Below are 8,769 nucleotides of genomic sequence, written 5' to 3'. Positions count from 1 at the left end.
TCTCAGTGACAGCACATGCAAATGGAGCTGTTAAGAGTCAGGCAGCAGTCGAACAAAGAGGCTAAGGGGGGGAAACCTTCAGCCACCACCAAGTACAGGAGGGGAACAGTGAAGACTCAGTCAATTCAGGGAGTTCATTAGATGCTAGAGAGTGGGCAGGAGCAGAGAGGTTTGAAAGTACAAAGTAAGGATTTGATGGGAGCAAGTATGTGGTGGTGTTCATATCTGTAGCTGTATGACAGAACTGTTCTCTGTGGGCTTTTCTTGTGTCAGAGAAAGTATAAAAAACCCGAATCCCGGGAGCCAAATATGAATGAGGCCAGTGGTGAAAAAAGGTTTACATGCTGCTGAATAATGATATTAAAATAATGAGATGATGCAGGAGGTGTCTGTGCAGGTGAGTCAGAAAATCCTGACAGCTGACAAAATGATGTCAAGCAACTCAAACACAAAAGGGAATCAGTTTTCACCAGTGCTGTGAAAGCGATTCCTCTATTTATAGCAGCAAGCTCCTCTAACGCAGCCTGAGATTGCCAACAAGACGAAAGACGATAACGGGTGAGAGACAAAGAGGTCCAACTTAGTTTGAAGTCAGAGCATGTCAACGGAATCAGCTGGAGTGACTATTGTGTGAACACTTTATTGTGGGGAACATTTCAGGTCATTTATTTGTTTGTTGATTGTTTTTTTGGTTTTTTGTTCTGCATATTGGCAAAATTTAAATACAACATATGGTGATGAACATTAATTAACTATTAATGTGAGGACCATCATTTCTTCAAATAAATACTATATAAAATGATCAAAACCTTTTCCTCACTGAACATTTAGGTGCTTGTCCTGGCCGTCCATCAGTCAGTAGACTCAAGCCTTCAATAGGTCGATAGTTATTAGAATTGCCATTATATCTTGTATATGGTCCCAAGAGGATAAATTCTACTGACCTGGTGATCTCCTGACTTCTTCCTCTGGCGCCACCATGGGCTTAGCATTTGTAGTTATGAGTGAAATTTGACAACTATTGGACCCAAAACTAATGACATTCCCATCAGTCTCAGCTGTTCCTTGTCGTTTATGCTAAACTAAGATGGTGAGGGTGACAAACATTTTACCTCCTAAACATCAGCATGTTCAACATCAGATCAGCATTACATCATCAAGCACCGAGTGCCAATGCTGCACCTCCTTTTATTTTGGTGAGAATTTCTGTTTTGTTGACAATAAATATGAATTATGAATGAACTATCATCATAATTCATGTTTTCCAAAAGAAGAAACAGTTTCTGTTATTCAAATTATGACAAATAAGAAAAAAAACAGAAACAACCATATTTATAACCAAAGGTTTCCCACTAAGAATTGTGGCACTGAAGACACATGAATATTCACAGTCAGTGTGGTAAATAACTAAATGATGTTGGCGACAGTTACTACTGATGGGGAGTTAGTTTGAGTGGGAGGCTGCTGGAAGACAGTCACACTGTACAGCAGCATCAGTAAACACTGTCATCTCCAACTAAAAATGTTGTCTGACAACAAGTAGCATCAATGGCTACGCTTAGCGAGCTTCAAATCTTGGCATGGAGTCGACAACCAGAGTGTTCGTACACTGACCGCCAGCAGATGAGCCACCCAAGGCTGGGCAACGGGAGCAGGAGGTGCCGCCACCCTCGAGACCCCCCACATGGAGGAGAGTAGGGGGGAGGGGGGCACCAGGGAGCCTCCAGATGACAGGTTGCCTTCCAGTCAATTCTGGAGGAAGAGAACACCAAACATACACTTGAGTGTCTGGTAGTTTCCAAGGCAGTGAACAAACTTTGGTTATTGCAGTTATTGTTCAGTGTGCTAAGGTTAATCTGTCACAGGTTGTTAGCTATTAGCCACTGGCCTCTGAGACTGAAGAATAAGAGACATGATTGAAGATGGATCAAATGAATCTTTTCAATGTATCCTGTGTGTATGGCAGGCAGTGACCAAACAGTTGCTTAATTACACATCTAGGGTTCATTTGGAGCTGTGAATTTTGGTCACCCGGCAAATGTAATTCCAATATTCACTCTTTCACCAATTAGCATTGGGGGGTTAGGGTTCTGCTGTTGATAGACATAAGGATGATTAGAGCAGTGACAATAAACTGAAGAGAGGAATGACCGCCTGATGGTTATTGACATTTAAAAACTGATACAATATTTTGCTGTTGATTCTTAAAAGCCCTATCTTGGAGATGTTTTGTTCCAACCAAAGAGGTGTTGGTAGATTTAGAACTACAGTTGTGTCATTGGGTGACAAACTGCTGGAGCTTCTTTTACAGAAAACAGACACATGGCGCCCTTACAGAATCTGCAATTTGCTGATGTTAACTGGCTCAAGAAAACAAGAAGACAACAAATGAGAGCAACAGAGCAGGACAATTCAACAAAAGAGACAATGAAAACTGATTTACTTTGAACCGTTGGATAAAATGTTTTTCACCTATCTGTACAAAAAAGATGGAGAATCACATCCAAATAAAGTTTTAATTGGTCTTGATGCATCTTTAACATTCTTCTGAGGTCAAAGGTCATCAGTTCAGACAAACAGTCCCCAGGCAGTGGACATATAGATCCAGAACACTCCCTGTCTGAGGCCGCTGTTAAAAATGCTGCAGTGGGGAAACCATATCTGAACAAACTGTGCTGTGTTACGCCACCTTTGGATCAGCTTTTGTTTTTATGGCGATGCTAAGCTAAATGAGGGACACCTGAGACAGGGCTTGGGAGTCAATTAATGAAAGAGAGAGGGACAACGTATGCAAAGATTTTGTCTTTGGTAATGTTTCTGGGTCGGGACAAGAGTGACAGATGTAGTTCCCAGGCCTCAGACCTAGGCCACGCAGTTCAAACCTCTGATTAAGGTGTGAGATAAACACCCTTCACATTGCAACCTGCTCTTAAATATCAAAGGGTTTTTGGCACTGCTACCACCTCTGTAAATGTTGTTGTCAGCCTGCACACCACTTTAGTCCAGATTTATATTACTCAACAACTATTGGTTGATTGTCATGAAACTGTCATGGATTGGCGCAAAATGTTGCACAGACATTCACTGAGCTAAGGTGAATCATAATGACTTTAGTGATCACCTGACTTTTCCTCTGGTGAAACCAGGAGGTTGGCATTTGTGTTTTTAAAGGTGCATCATGTATGATTTAGTGGCATCTGGTGGTGTGGTGGTAGAATGCAACCAACTGAACACCCCACTTCACCTACAAATTAGCATGCAAATGAAATGCTGGAGCATTTGACACGATTTTTCCCATCACGATATACGATATACGATACATCAAGATATTCTGCAGTCGAATGAGTGAGCAGCTGACATGAACGTCAGAGCACGAGAGCTCCTGTATGTCCATCAGCAGCCAAGTGCAAGCACAAACATCTGAGCGACACACGAGCTTGTCGGCTGTCTCAGCTCATGTCAGCTCAAAATGTCACATTTAAAGGATAAACATCATCTGTGCTTGTGAGCAGATGGTCCTTAGGCAATGCATATGTTTCCCTAAACAGATATACATGCTCCTACTGCCTTGTAATAGTCATACTGTTTGCTGCCAGAACTCCTTTTTTGTTCTATTTGTTTTTCTCTTCAAGAGAAAATTGAACTTTTCATATGATTCTGGCAGCTTACAGCAAGTTTAAAAACAAAACAAAACACATGCTCCACATAGCCAGGAAATCCTAAGAAGGGATTGCCCTGACCAGTAGCGCATCAGTATTTAAGGTGTGTATGAGAGTGCATGTCGTGCTCGGGGAGAAAGGAGAGGCAGGGAGTAAGGCTGCTGTACTTATAGGGATTCCCCAAAGCAATTCCTCTTTCTAAAAATAGCTGCAGCTCTGCCAACCTGGACAAGAGGGGAAAAACATCACCATGCAAGGCATGCATTCAAATAACAAAGGCGGGGGGCACTCCTATCACACTGCCAGCACTTAGTATATTATGAAATCCATCAAATTAAAGTAAAGCTCACACAATATTTGATGGTCATATAATGTCCAAGGATAAAACTTCATTGCCATATTCCTGTGAAATAACCTAGACACATTTCCACAGTCGATGGATGTGAATACACTTTCACTCTTGTACTGTACTTTTATTTCACACTTTTCTCATCCCTGATCCAGATGCTTGGAAGGAGGAGAAGGGGAAATAGGGACGGAGAGAAAAGAGCTGATTATATGGACATCGTTGCCCTGAGAGTTGGCCGGGTCGCTCTATCGTGTGTTTGTGCCTGTGTTGTCGGGGGGCAGGCAAAGAAAAAAGAGAAAATCATAATAAAAAGACAACTAAATGCTCTGCTAATCCTGCTGTGAATGAGAGCGGCTCGCTGCAGCAGTTCCTTTATGCTCTGTCGATTCCACAGGGGGATAAACACAACGCTGAGCCAGCACCCAGCACAACCTCACCAACCCCGCCGCACTGCAAGCACTGCAAGCACTGCAGATTACCTCATTTTATGTCTGTTAACCCATTTAAGCCTCCCGCCTCATACAGCTGCCAAAGTGGGCAGAGGGCTTTCAGGTGACGTAACGCAACCTTTGTTGGCAACACTGGAGGTCCTTCACTCCGCATATACAGCTTTCCAACCTGCAAGCCTAAAGGTGGGGGAAAAAAGCACAATGATGAGCTGGAAGAAAAACCCCATCCTAGTACACCATTGTCACAAACCTTCCAGAAACTCTAAAAATGAAAATGCAAATTATATATAGATCTTTCCTTGTTATTAATGGTGGCTATTAAGTGAACAGCATCGTGTTAGTATCAACCAAAACAGTGACACAATATACATAAGATTAAATGCTGGAATGTTCATATATTTTAATTACACTGTTGGCTTCAGAATACTTATTGGCTCACCATATGCAAATAACTTATTAATGTAAGGTATTGTTACCCGACAACCAATGCCAGATCCATACTACAAAGCTCAGGTACAGCTAGCTGGCTAACCTTAGCTTAGGTTACATTTAGCTAATTAGCTGCCTCTCCCTTGCATCACTCTTGGCTAGTATAAAGGTATGTTGGCTGTTACATTAGCTAAAGGCAGCTGTAATTTCAATACAATGCTCAGTCTGGCATTGGTTGCTTCATAACATTCATTAATGCTAATGACAAACCAGCCAATTTACCAACCACATGAACCCCGAGAGTGTGGATGAATTAACTGGCATTATTCACTCCACACAGCATTTTACTATGTTACAGCCTACAGGCAACTGATTAATGTTACCAAGCAAGCTTATGGTAGCTAACATTAGCAAACTGAAACCACAACATCACGATACATTGCAGAAATGTTAGCCTGGACTGCAGTGCTATCGCTGAGCGGAAAGGAGAAAGGTTTTTGTACCTTATGTTACAGTCTGATCACACATTGGCATACAAAGCAATTCATACATTTACACTTCACATTCTTATATATTGCAAACGTGTGTGGAGTTGTGCCCTTTTCCAGAAGAAGAGTACACAGTGAGATGACAGACTCCAAAAAGTATCATCAAATCTCAAAGGAAAAAAAAATATTGTGTGGAAATCAGTGGGATGACATTTTTTGTTTGTTTCATGTATTCATGTAAGAAAGGTTACATTCTCCTCATCGCTCCACATAGTGTGCTGTCAGCCTCACAGCCAGATGGAAATTCTGCTCATGAAATGTAGTTTTCATGTAGCAGTGTATTTTTCTTTCATTGAATAACCTTGTACTTTTTACATAACTGGGGCTCTGAATGTAAAATGTCACTGAAAGAATCATGATTATAACGTCACATTGTTTTACACATCCTATTAGGTTTCCACTGTTGGGTTACTAACAATTCAAACAACACACTTCTACAAGCCACCTTAACATAGTTGCTATGAATATTAATGAGCCTCCTCTAATAAATAAATAAAAAACCTGGGATGCAAAAATGCAGTACGCCTTCATATGAAACAAGAGTGATGTGTCTGAGTAAGTGTACCCTGGGCAGAGTAAATGTATGCTCTTATAAATACAGAAGCTGTAACGCAGTGCTCAGCGTCCTCTGATGCAAAGCATTGCCGACATCAGTCTGACGGCCCATCGCCAGGACGATGCCAAGGGGGAAGAGTCTGAGAAAAAGGACGATGACACCCACAGAGAAGAGCAGATTACATAACGATAAACAAAACACGAGGTGTTTCCTTTATTATCCCCTACGGCTGGGTACTTTTCTCACCCTTCTATGATGATGAGCTTTTTGCTCATCTTGTTATTCTCTCTTTCTCAATGTCCTTTCTCTCTTTTAGTGCTCAGTCTTTCCTCCTTTCACTCACTCATCATTTTCTCTTCTTTCTTTCCTGTCCATCTTTCCTTCCCTGCTTCTCTTCTTTCCTTTCCTCCCTCCTACTGCCTCTTACCTTGTGCCCTCGCCCCCCATTCTTTTTTCCCCCACCTGCTCCCCCTCTTAATCTTCCTTTCACTTTTCAATTCAGATTCCTTTACTTCCCTCACATTAGTCTCCCTCTCTCCTTCCAAAGTACTTGTTCACTTCCATCTTCTGCCTTCCTAGTTACCCTGCCTGCTTTATATCCTCAGTCTCCCCCCTCCTTGTTCCTCTCTAGCCTTGAAGGGAATCCAGCCAGTCGTCCGTATGATGTATCCTAGCAACAGTGACATTCCACCCATTCAGTATCAGGATGAAACAAATTCAATTTTTGGATGAAGAGGAGAGAGACTGTGGTTGGAGGAAGTGGAAGGGAGAGGAGGGACGAAGAAGGGTAACACCCATAAGCTGATAGCAGACATTTTTTTGAAAGTTGTACAGGTTTGTAGTTACTGTCAGCCTTAACTTTAATTTAACAATAACTACACTGCATGAATTGGGCAGAAGCTTTGGCCCCTCCGGAGTCCATGTGTTCTTGGTTCAGAATTTTGAATAGTCAGTATCCACCAATTCATAATTCAACAACAAAAAACATGCAACAACAGCAGAGGCATAGGTCTGATGCTTTCTAGCATCCACAGATGCATTATATTTCCTGTGAGTATCAACAGGAAGCCCCAAGGCTCATTAGAACAACGTGTCACGTTCACGATTGTCTTGGAAAAAAATCTGCTCTTTCTAGAGACGCTCGGATATTAATCATGTGACTGGTAAGCACAGTCGATTGACTCTAGCCAGTAGTTCCTATCTCTTTCCGGCTTGTGCTTTCTGAATAATAATAATAACATCAATGGAAAAGACTAAATATTGCAGAAAAACAGCAGAATAGTCAAAGTAAAATCCATTTCACCTGAGGGCAGCAGCAGAACCTCTGGCCCCATGTGGATTCAGTATGTTCACCGGTGACATGACCAGTGCAGCGTTCTTAGCAAGTATGGTGTCCTTAAATTAAGGATTAATGCTATGATGAATTACTTTGATGCCATTCTGTCATTTAAGATCTTATATGGCAAAGCCCCCTTTATCACTTATTGAAGCTCTATGGAATTGTTTGAAACAGCTCTTCCTCCCAGCATAGCTTCTGTGTTAAGCTCAACAGCTAAATGTTGTAGTCTGGACCCACAATGCACAACACACACACAGAAACAGTGGTGAGATGTTAAATGAACAGATTATTGCACGTTATGCAAATTAGCAACATTTCCTGTCTCATGTGGACAGGAGGGAGAACGGAATCCAATTCAGAACGGCGTGGAGCTTATCCAGGAAAAACAAAAAGATCCTCCATAGGTAGACTCTGGCTTGGAGCAGAACTGTGAATCTGTGGAGTTGTCTTTAGGAGAGAAATGGCAGATAGCTGAATCTGGAGCCGGACATGGAACAGAGCTCATTGAGTGAATGCTGGACCCGAGGCACAAGTAGGTCAAAATTACAAAAAAGCTGGGAGCACAAAGGACAAAGAGGCCTGGCACGCCTACCAAGCTGTGCGACTGTACGATCTGGTGGAGAGTGGATGAATGAACCACTCCTAAAATACATCAGGTAGGAGGTGGACTGGATTAGAAGATCAGGCTCAGCTGTGCAGGTGGGAACGACCAGGACACCACACCCAGCTCCAGACACACACACACACACACACACAGTGCAATCACACACACACAGAAATACAGAGAGAGAACAAATGGCCACAAACCAAAACACAAGGGAGGGGAGGAGAACACAACCAATAGACAAATCCTAAAACTCTCAAAAGTGAAATACTTCACCAACTGAAATAAAAAATAAAAATAAAAACTCCTACCACACCATCATACACAGCTTTGTGTGTTTTGGGGTGTAGGAAAATAACAGGAGAACCAACACAGGAAGGAGAGTTTCAATGTGAGAGATTCATTTGCTCAAAGTGGAACTGAAAGTAATTCAGTGCAAACACGGGACAGCAGACAGGAAGTCTTACTCATTAGAATGTTCTCAACAACACAGCCTGCAACAATCACTAGTAAGTAATAACATTTTCTTTGTTTAAATTATGAGAAACAATATGAAATGGAGCAAAAGTTTCCTCTTTTCATTTTGACTAGAAAATTGTTTTGTCTCAAACTAAATATATTATGCTGAAGCAGATACTAAATACTAACAATGATTATTGTCTCAATGTTTTTCACTCTTTCACTTTTGTTCTCATGGTGAAGACATGGCAGCAGCCAGCAGTCTCCTCTCTGAAGATCAGTTTCTGTGCTCCATCTGTCTGGATGTGTTCACTGATCCAGTCACTGTACCATGTGGACACAACTTCTGCAAGAACTGCATCACAGAAGACTGGAAC

At 41.9% G+C, this 8,769-nt stretch overlaps 1 long non-coding RNA gene across 1 annotated transcript; it reads right to left on the bottom strand.

Moving 5' to 3' along the window:
* Nucleotides 1-1,672: 1,672 nt before the first annotated feature.
* LOC124054070 lies at nucleotides 1,673-7,484 on the bottom strand. The gene is made up of 3 exons (XR_006842304.1): nucleotides 7,294-7,484; nucleotides 4,488-4,634; nucleotides 1,673-1,752 (listed from the first exon to the last, which is right to left on the bottom strand). It is a non-coding gene; the product is annotated as an uncharacterized LOC124054070 (long non-coding RNA).
* Between the last annotated feature and the right edge of the window lie 1,285 nt (nucleotides 7,485-8,769).

The sequence above is a fragment of the Scatophagus argus genome, chromosome 22 (assembly GCF_020382885.2).
Source record: "Scatophagus argus isolate fScaArg1 chromosome 22, fScaArg1.pri, whole genome shotgun sequence".
Lineage (NCBI taxonomy): Eukaryota > Metazoa > Chordata > Actinopteri > Scatophagidae > Scatophagus > Scatophagus argus.
This window is presented reverse-complemented; position numbering and strand designations above follow the sequence as displayed.